Raw genomic sequence first — 9,778 nt, 5'->3', positions numbered from 1 at the left:
TCAACCATATTCTATGCATTCTAAATGAAAATAATTAATCGATCATAAAAATCCTTCTATTTATGGAATATCAACTTATAAGCTTTCCTCCATATGAACAATGCCAAATACCAGAATAAAGGGTCATCTAATACAAATAAAGGATAGAATTAAAGAATTCTGGTAAGCCATTTAATTTTGAAAAATGGTGTTCTATTGTTGCTGAGTTGTGGTTTTCAGTTACATAATATCTGATAAGTGTAGAAGTAACATGAGTGTTACGTGAGATGAGAAATGGTATATAATTAAGATATTTTTAAAAGTACAGATAAATACAAATTTGTAAACATAGCATTATGGAGGAGTAAAAATAAATGATAGCTACACACTCTAAAGTGAATAAAACTTGGAAAGCTAATAGAGAAGTAAAACAAGGACAGTGCAAAAAGTATGGTACATTTTTATGAAGTTCAAACAAATTCTGTGAAATCATAGATGGACTTAAAGATACTATTATGTATCAAATATTGTAAAAATTAAGCAAGGAAATAGCAAACATAAAACAACCAAAGCATACAAACTTGGGTAGATACAAGAGGTGTGATCATGTTCTACTTCATAAAGAGATGAGTTAATAGATAAATACAAGTAACTAGACTTTTTAGAAGTTAATAAAACGTTGCCTGTTATTTCTTAGTAATATAAAATATATGGTTTTCTAACAAAAACGTTTATCTTAAAATATTTAAAAATAAATTTTAGGCTACTCCTAAGGTTATATTTACTTTTCCACTGTAGGAAAAGCTGGTTGTTGTAGTTGTATTTGTTTGTTTGTTTTAGTCTCCTCCTAGTTTTTATTATTATAATGTGGAATGAGGAATGTTAGATTGAAAAGTGAATTATTTTATAGACAAAAATCATTACTTGATTCACCTCCTGGTACAGCAGATGGAACTCCTGAAAATATGCCCTTTTGCCTTATGGAAGAGTAACAGTTATGCTTACTTCTGAACATACTTGGTGGTGGCCCTAAATAGTGACACCATAGTAAACATTTTGAATATTTGCAATTAATTTTTATAGTCATAGGGCTCCAAAAGGCACTGCAGGTATCTTAGCGGGTATTTCAATAAGGCTAAAATTTGCCTGACTGTTTAAAAATATTAGCAAGGCACAAAACATGGCAGAAGTATTGTCCTCAAATATTATTTATTTCCATATGCTCCTGATTCCAGACATGGCAAGTTATTTTTCAAATATTTATTATAAAAGTTTTTATTTATTTATTTGACAGAGATCACAATAAGGCAGAGTCAGGCAGAGAGAGAGAGGAGGAAGCAGGCTCCCTGCTGAGCTGAGAGCCCGATGTGGGCCTCGATCCAAGGATCCTGGAATCATGACCTAAGCCGAAGGCAGATGCTTTAACCTACTGAGCCACCCAGGCTCCCCCATGACAAGTTATTTTGATAGATGTATATACAGTGTATTTTCCAGTTATAAGAAAAATGGTTCTGCTATTTTTAACCTTTTTAAAAATTAAATAATTTTTTTCATTGAAATTTTATTTTTTAATGTTTTACTTTTCTTTTCTTTTTTTTTAAAGATTTTATTTATTTATTTGAGAGACAGAGATCACAAGTAGGCAGAGAGGCAGGCAGTGAGAGAGAGAGAGGGGGGGGGAAGCAGGCTCCCTGCGGAGCAGAGAGCCCGATGCGGGGCTCAATCCAAGGACCCTGAGATCATGACCCGAGCTGAAGGCAGCAGCCCAACCCACTGCGCCACCCAGGCGCCCCAATGTTTTACTTTTCAATATACTACTTAGAATATAAAACCTATTCCATTTTGTAAGATGTTTACCATTTAAAAAATGGTAATTTTCTCATTGTGTCTTCCCCTCACATTGCTTTATTTTGAATAAAAAATTTCACAATAAACATAACTGATGCTTTCCTTCTGATGGTCCCTCTGTTGGTCATATTGTATATGAGCCATGACAATTAGTTTTACAAAATTTATTGATGTTTGTTGATATGTTTTATCATAACTAATTTTCCCTCCCTTATCTAGATTCCCCAGCTTTCAGACAGGTGGACACTTCAATAAACCATACCCAAGGGATGTATCAAGTACTTCTTAGACATTCTCTCAGATCCTTGAGGTCTCATTTTGCCTAGGGATTTGCAATAGGTTCTGCCAGAGGCACCACTGTGACAACTGATGTCCATGGTCTATCTCCTGCTAAGCTCAAGAGGTCACTGGTTTCCAAGTTTATCTATACAATTAATGCATTCCAGCAAGTTCTTTTTTTTAATATTAACAAACTTATTTTAAAGTTTATATGGAGAGGCAAAGACTCACAATAGTCAACATAGTGTTGAAGGAGAACAAAGACTGAGGACTGACTTCAAAGTTTACTAAAGCGATTGGGCACCTGGGTGGCTCAGTTGGTTAAGCCTCTGCCTTCCGGCTCAGGTCATGATCCCAGGGGCCAGGGATCGAGTCTGGCATTGGGTTCTCTGCTCAGCAGGGAGCCTGCTTCTCCTCATCTCTCTCTCTGGCTGTCTCTCTGCCCATTTGTGATCTCTCTCTCTGTCAAATAAATAAATAAAATCTTAAAAAAAAGTTTACCATAACGATAATTGTAAGCATGATATTGTAATACCACAGAGAGACTAGATTAAAGCAACAGAATATATATTATCAATTATATTTTATATTTAATAGAAAAGCAAAAGCAATACAAGAGAGCAAAATACAATCTTTTAAACAAATGGTTCTGTAGCAATGGTGAAGCTAAATCTAAAAATATAAAATAAAATAAATCCAGGCAGATATCCTACACTCTTCACAAAAATTAACTCAGATTGGATTATAAACCTAAACATGAAACATGTAGAAGGTAATATAGAAGAAAATTTAAATGACCTTGGTTTTCGCAATAACTTTAGCTACAAAAGCACAAGCACTGAATTTAAAAATGTCTACTCTGTGAAACACAATGCCAAGAGAATGAAAAGGCAAAGCACAGAGTATGAGAAAAAATTTGCAAAATACACATCTGGCAAAGGACTGTTAATCAAAAATACACAAAGACCCCTAAAAACTCAACAATGGGGGAAAGACCGGATTAAAAATGAGCCAAAGGCCTTAGCAGATACCTCACCAAAGAAAATATTACAGATGGCAAATAAGCATATAAAAAGATGCTTCACATCATATGTCATCAGGAAAATGCAAATTAAAACAAAAAAGAGACACCAGTACATACCCAGAATCCAGAGCACTGACAACAGAACACGAAATGTTGGTGAGGATGTGGAGCAACAGGAATGTTCTTCCATGTGTATTGAGAATAAAGAATGGAAAACAACTTGGCAGTTTCTTACAAAACTAAACATATTCTTGCCAGATGATTCAGCAGTAGCAGCTCTTGGTATTTATCCAAAGAAGATGAAATCTATACCCACAAAGATGTCTATAGTAGTTTTATTCATAACTGACAAAAGCTTGGAAGCAACCAAGATATCCTTCCATAAGTGAAAGGTCAAAGAAAGTGTAGTACATGCAAACAATGGAATATTATTTAATGCTAGAGAAATGAATTACCAAGCTATGAAAAGATGTGGATATAAATATTTAATAAATATTTGATTTTAGGCTTCTACAAGTCTATCAATGTTATTAGTATATTTTAACAGTGAATGCTCAGCATTCATGAATTTACCTAATAAAACATTTTGGGTTCAATATTTTAAATACTTCAACCTCTATGATTATATTCCTAATAATTTTGAATTGGGGTAAATAAACCTTAATTTTTTGTAACTTGTTTCTTATTGCAAGAGAGCTCAATGAAATTTTAGAAAATAAAAATTTACAAAAAAAAGTTTAGTTTATTATTGCCAAATAATTTAAAACTTTATCTTATATTCAAATACATATATTTTTCTAAATTGATTTATATGCTACTAAAACCAAAAACTTTGAGTTATACTAGATTTCATATCCTGCAATCAATGCCAGAAATCCATCTGGCAATGATTTGTCTTAAATAGAGTTAAGATGGGTGTTATTACAATGCAAGATGGAAACAAAGATAGTATAACAATTGGTGTTACATAACTTTTCCGTTTTGATCAAGTTACTAATCTACAAAAGGCTTTTATCAGTGACAGACTTGGGACTTTAACAAAACTTTTAAACTAGCATGTGCGACTCATTCCTAGAAAACAACACAATCAATAACACTTTATTTAGATTAAATCATGACTATTTCTCCATTTGAATAAAAAAGGTAGCAACCCCAATAAGTTTATTGAACATGAAAAGTTGAAATGCTATAATGCTCCTAAGGAATTAAATGATCCAGTCAAGAATTACTAAAAAAGGATATAAATTACCAAAGTGTTTGTATAATTGTAATGTACAACTGCCCATTATCGTTCCATAGTGTAGGCTTGTACAAGAACTCTATAAAAGAACTCCACTTCTAAACTGTGGAAAATATGTTCCCTTTCCCCCTATATACAAATATTAAGCCATTCATTTAGCTTTTAAAATATCCACTTAATACAGGCTTTTTACACATTTGAACAGGCAGCAGGGCTCTATTCTTATCGCTTACATCTGAAGGATAGACTTCTAGCGTAAGAGGTAAAGCCCATAAAGGAGCCCAATAATAACAACAAAATACAGTTTAGTGAGCCCTTACAATCTGCCAGCTACCTTTCTGAGAATACTTCAATTAATAAAACATATAAAATACCTGACCACAAAGAGCTTACATTCTTTTGAAATATAATAGTGAAATAAACCAATAATAGAGGGGCACCTGGGTGGCTCAGTCCATTGAGTGACTGCCTTTGGCTTGGGTCATGATCTCAGGGTCCTAGGATGTAACTCCCCAGCAGGCTTTCTAGGCAGTGGGGTGTTTTCTTCTTCCTCTGCGCACCCTCCCAATTCTCTCTCTCTCTGTCTCAAATAAGAAAATAAACCAGTAATAGAATAATGATTGATGGTTGATGGTGATAAGTGATACAAAGAAATACAAGAAAGGTAAAAGCCATTGGAGAATGCTGGGATGAAAGTTAATTTTATTTTGTGTTGGGTGGTTATATCTCATTTATGAGATGTTATTTGCACAAAGACCCAGGAAGTGAAGGAGAGTGTTATACAAATATTAAAGGAAAAGATTGCTCTAGGCAGAGCAAGTAAGTATATAGACTTTGTGTGAACAGCTTGTCTGTTACTTTTGAGGAAAAGCAAGGAGGCCAATGAGGAGTTCATAGTGGTGGAGAGAGGAAGAACGTATTGATGTATGACCTTCTAGTACATTAAAACGCCTTCAGTTTTTATTTAATATGAAAAGGGAAGATACCAAAAGACCCTCAACAGCAGAATAAAATCATCTGACTTGATTTTTAGGTTAAATTGCTGTACTAAAATAAATTTGCAGGGAGAAAGGAGTGCAGTTTGTGCGGAAGTGGGGTTATCAATCAAGTCAATAATTCAGGAACATATGATGGTGTTTTTAGCATGCTGGGTGGTAATAGAAGTGGTGAGGTATGGTTTTCATTGTGTATATATTTTGATGGTGAATATTCTGGTGAACAGGATGGGGTATGTGCAGGACAGACATCAACATTTATTTTACCTGCACAAACAGAAGGGTGGAGTCTTCATTCCCTGATATGGAGAGAACTCTGAGTTCAAATGTTCTTTCTCATTAAATGGCATAGTGATGATGAGGATTTAGTCAGACAGTGAAAGAGAGCAGTAAGCATAGTGTTAAGCAGTAAGACATTATAATACATTGGAACATCAAAAAACGTTGTGTTGGATCATCTGTTTATGTGAGTAAATAAATAAATAAAGCTTCCTGGGGTTCTGATAGAGGTAAAGAAGACTGCTATATGATCCAAAGGGGCACGTGCACCAAATGTTTATAGCAGTAATATCCACAATAGGCAAACTATGGAAAGAACATAGATGTCCATCAACAAATGAATGATATATATATATATATATATATATATATATACACACACACAATGGAATACTACTCAGCCATCAAAAGAAATGAAATCTTGCCATTTGCGTTGACATGGATGGAACTGGAGGGTATTATGCTTAGCAAAATAAGTCAACCAGAGAAAGGCACTATCATATGATCTCCCTGATATGAGGAAATGGAGGTGCAATGTGGGGGGTTTGGGGAACAGGAAAAGAGTAAATGAAACAAGATGGGATCGGGAGGGAGACAAACCATAAGAGACTCTTAATCTCACAAAACAAACTGAGAGTTGCCGGGGGGGGGGGTGGGGAGGTTAGGGAGAGGGTGGTGGGGTTATGAACATTGGGGAGGGTATGTGCTGTGGTGAGTGCTGTGAAGTGTGTAAACCTGGTGATTCACAGACCTGTACCCCTGGGGCTAATAATACATTATATGTTAATGAAGAAGAAGAAGAAGAAGAAGAAGAAGAAGAAGAAGAAGAAGAAGAAGAAGAAGAAGAAGAAGAAGAAGAAGAAGAAAAAGACTACTATAAATCAAATGCTATGGTTTTCAGCATAGAGTGTGTAATCAGGCATATTTTATTAAAGTAACCAAGTAAAATGATGGTCGAAAACTGGAATAACAGAAAACATAAAAATTAGAGATTTTAAAAAGAGATATGGGACAGTGTAGAGAATATAGTCAATGATATTATAATAGTGTTATATGGTGACAGATGGCGGCTATATTTGTAGTGATCATAGAATAATGTATGGAGATATTGAAAACCTGAAACCAATGTAACACTGACTATCAACTACACTCAAATAAAAAAATAGTAAAAATAAAACATTTTAATTTAAAAAGATAAAAAGAGGGACAAGAATTTGAAAAGTGAATTTCAAAAAGAGTAAAGATGAGGCTAAGACATACTCTGAACCTTGAGGAAAACACCATTTTGAAAATTCTTCCCATTTTGAGAAAACTCAAATGAATCAAAACCATAAAAGAACCCATTTTAACTGAGATATGTAATGAATGCTCAAGAAATAATTTTATGACAGGATAATTCTTCCCTATGAAACAGCATACAGAAACCCGGGGAAACACCTGGAAGCCAAATAAACTATACTGAAAATAAGAATTAGGAAAAAGATAAATGATGAAAGATAAGAAAATTAGACCTGCGACAGAGACCTAGTGAAGAGAATTTTTAGCTTGTGGTTTAATGTTTTTGAGGATAATCTAGAGTTCATAACTGCCTTGAGGCAGGCTGGTTGTAGGCAGTTTAGGCAGACCCCTAAGAGAGGCCTACTTTGGGCAAGTGGTGTTGGAGGAGGCCATTGGGCTGGACAAAGACAAATCCAACCATTTGACTAAAGTGTCTGTGAAGATGTTGAAGTCAGATGCAGCAGAGAAAGACCTGTCAAACCTAATCTCAGAAATGGAGATGATGAAGATGATTGGACAGCACAAGGACACCATCAACCTGCTGGGTCCTGCACACAGGATGGTCCTTCGTACACTATCATGGAATATGCCTCCAAAGACAACATACAGGAGTACCTGCAGGCCCAGAGGCCTCCTGACCTGGAGTACTGTTACAATATCAGCCACAATGCAGCAGAGCAACTCTCCTCCAAGCACCCGGTATTCTTTGCCTACCAGGTAGCCTGAGGCATGGAGTACCTTGCCTCCAAGAAGTGCATACACCAAGACCTGGCCACCAGGGAAGTGCTGGTGACAAAGGACAACATGATGAAGATCTCAGACTTCAGCCTTGCCAGAGATATCACCACATCAGTTACTATAAAATGAGAACCAACAGTGGACTGCCTGTGAAGTGGATGGTCCCTAAGGCCATGTTTGACCAGATCTACATCCACCAGAGTGACTTCTGGTCTTTTGGGGGTGATCCTGTGCAAAATTTTCACTCTGGAAGCCTCCCATATCCTGGAGTGCCTGTGGAGGTGGTTTTCAAGCTGCTGAAGGAGTCATTTGATGGATAAGCCAATAAGTGCACCAGAGAGTTATACACAATAATGAGGGGTGGCTGGCATGTGGTACCTTCAAGCTGCTGGTAGAAGACCTGGATCATACTGTGGCCTTGACCTCCAACCAGGAGTACCCGGACCTGTCCTTGGCCCTGGAACAATACTGTCTATGCTTTCCCAACACCCAAAGCTTCACCTGCTCCTCAGAGAAGAATTCCACCTTCTCTCATGTGCCGTTGCCCAGGGAGGCCTATCTGCCCTGACACCCAGCCCAGCTTGCCAATGGTGGACTCAAATGACTAGTATCCCTATTACTCCTGTCCAGATTCCGTCATAAGCTGTAACCCTTACCCCCCACCCTCCCTGCAAGACTCACTGCCTTCTCCTTTGTCCCTTTCCTACTGGCAGGAGCCAGCTGCCTACCTGAGGCCTTCACCCCTTGAAGTTCACCTCTCTTCCCCTTCCTCTTCCTCCTCCTTACAACCTGCTCATGAAAGAAAGGAACAGAGAGGCAGGTACTTGCTCGTGGCTACTTCCTTCCCTCCCATATGTTGGACCAAGACCCCTCCCTGTCATCTGGTACTGCCTAGACGTCGAGAGAGTTGGAGATGAGGCATGCCAGTGAAAGCTGTCGGAGCTTTCCTGGTTTGGTTTTGTCTGCTTAGCATAACATGTAAGACTGAGTTCTGGTGGCAGGGACCTAGTCCTTGGGGCTATAGCACTAGTGAGGGGAGGTCAACTGCTCTGGGCCTTGGCTAAGAGCAAGCCCTGCTCCAGAGATATGGTGCCAAGGGCTTATCAATTTTGATACTAATTTGCTTTGCTGACCAAATACCTGGTATCAAAAGATGGGAAGGCAAAGACTGGAAGCAGTGTTGTGACCATGGGGTCCAGCCCCAAACTATGAAGAAAACACAAAGTGTATAAATCTGAGTAAGTATATATTTACACACCTTTTTAAATAGGTTGTTATCAAAGATTTAATCAATGGGTAATATGCTCCTCGTGGCTGGGAAGCATCAGTTGCCATATATTAAAAACAAAGAAAAGAGGTGTCTGGGTGGCTTCCTCCAAGAAGTGTCCCTTCTTTTCAGGTCATGATCCCAGGGTCCTGGGATGAAGCCCCACATCAGGCTCTCTGCACAGTGGGAAACCTGCTTCTCCTTTTCCCTCTGCCCTGCTTATAGTTCCTCTTCCTGTCTCTCTGTCTGTCAAATAAATAAAATATTTAAAAAAAAAAACAAGAAAGAAACAAAATGTTTTAAAAGGCCTTTTTTTTTTTAAATTTTCTAGGGGTGCCTGGATGACTTAGTTGTTTAAGCAGATGTTTGCCTTTGGCTGAGGTCATGATTCCAGTGTACAGGGATCCAGCCCTGCATGGGACTACTTGCACCCCAAGGAGCTTGCTTCTTCCTCTCCCTTTGCACATGATTCCCCCTGTTTGTGTGCTTCTTCTCTCTCTCTCTCTCTCTCTTGCTGTCAATAAATAAAATAAAATCTTTTACTAAATAAATAAAAAAATAAATAAATTTCTAAACCTACTTTCAGTTTAGGTCCCTTAACAAAAATTGCTACTGCTTCATTAAAAAAAAAAAAAGGATAATTTAGAAAGATGCTTCCAGAGTTAAAAAGCTGTTTTGTTTCTTTGTCAGGATTCAATATAGAAGTGCTTTAAAAAGTAAAAGAAAAAATATGCTATATTAACTCTAATCACACTATAACTTTGGTGGTTATATCAAGATAATGAAAAGTGATTTTAAAGCAAATTTCATTATCAGACATAAAGATCAAGTCAAAATTACAGAAGAGTAAA

Source organism: Mustela nivalis (genome assembly GCF_964662115.1).
Source record: "Mustela nivalis genome assembly, contig: HAP1_SCAFFOLD_531, whole genome shotgun sequence".
In the NCBI taxonomy this organism is placed as follows: Eukaryota; Metazoa; Chordata; class Mammalia; order Carnivora; family Mustelidae; genus Mustela; species Mustela nivalis.
Note: the sequence above shows the minus strand (reverse complement) of the source record.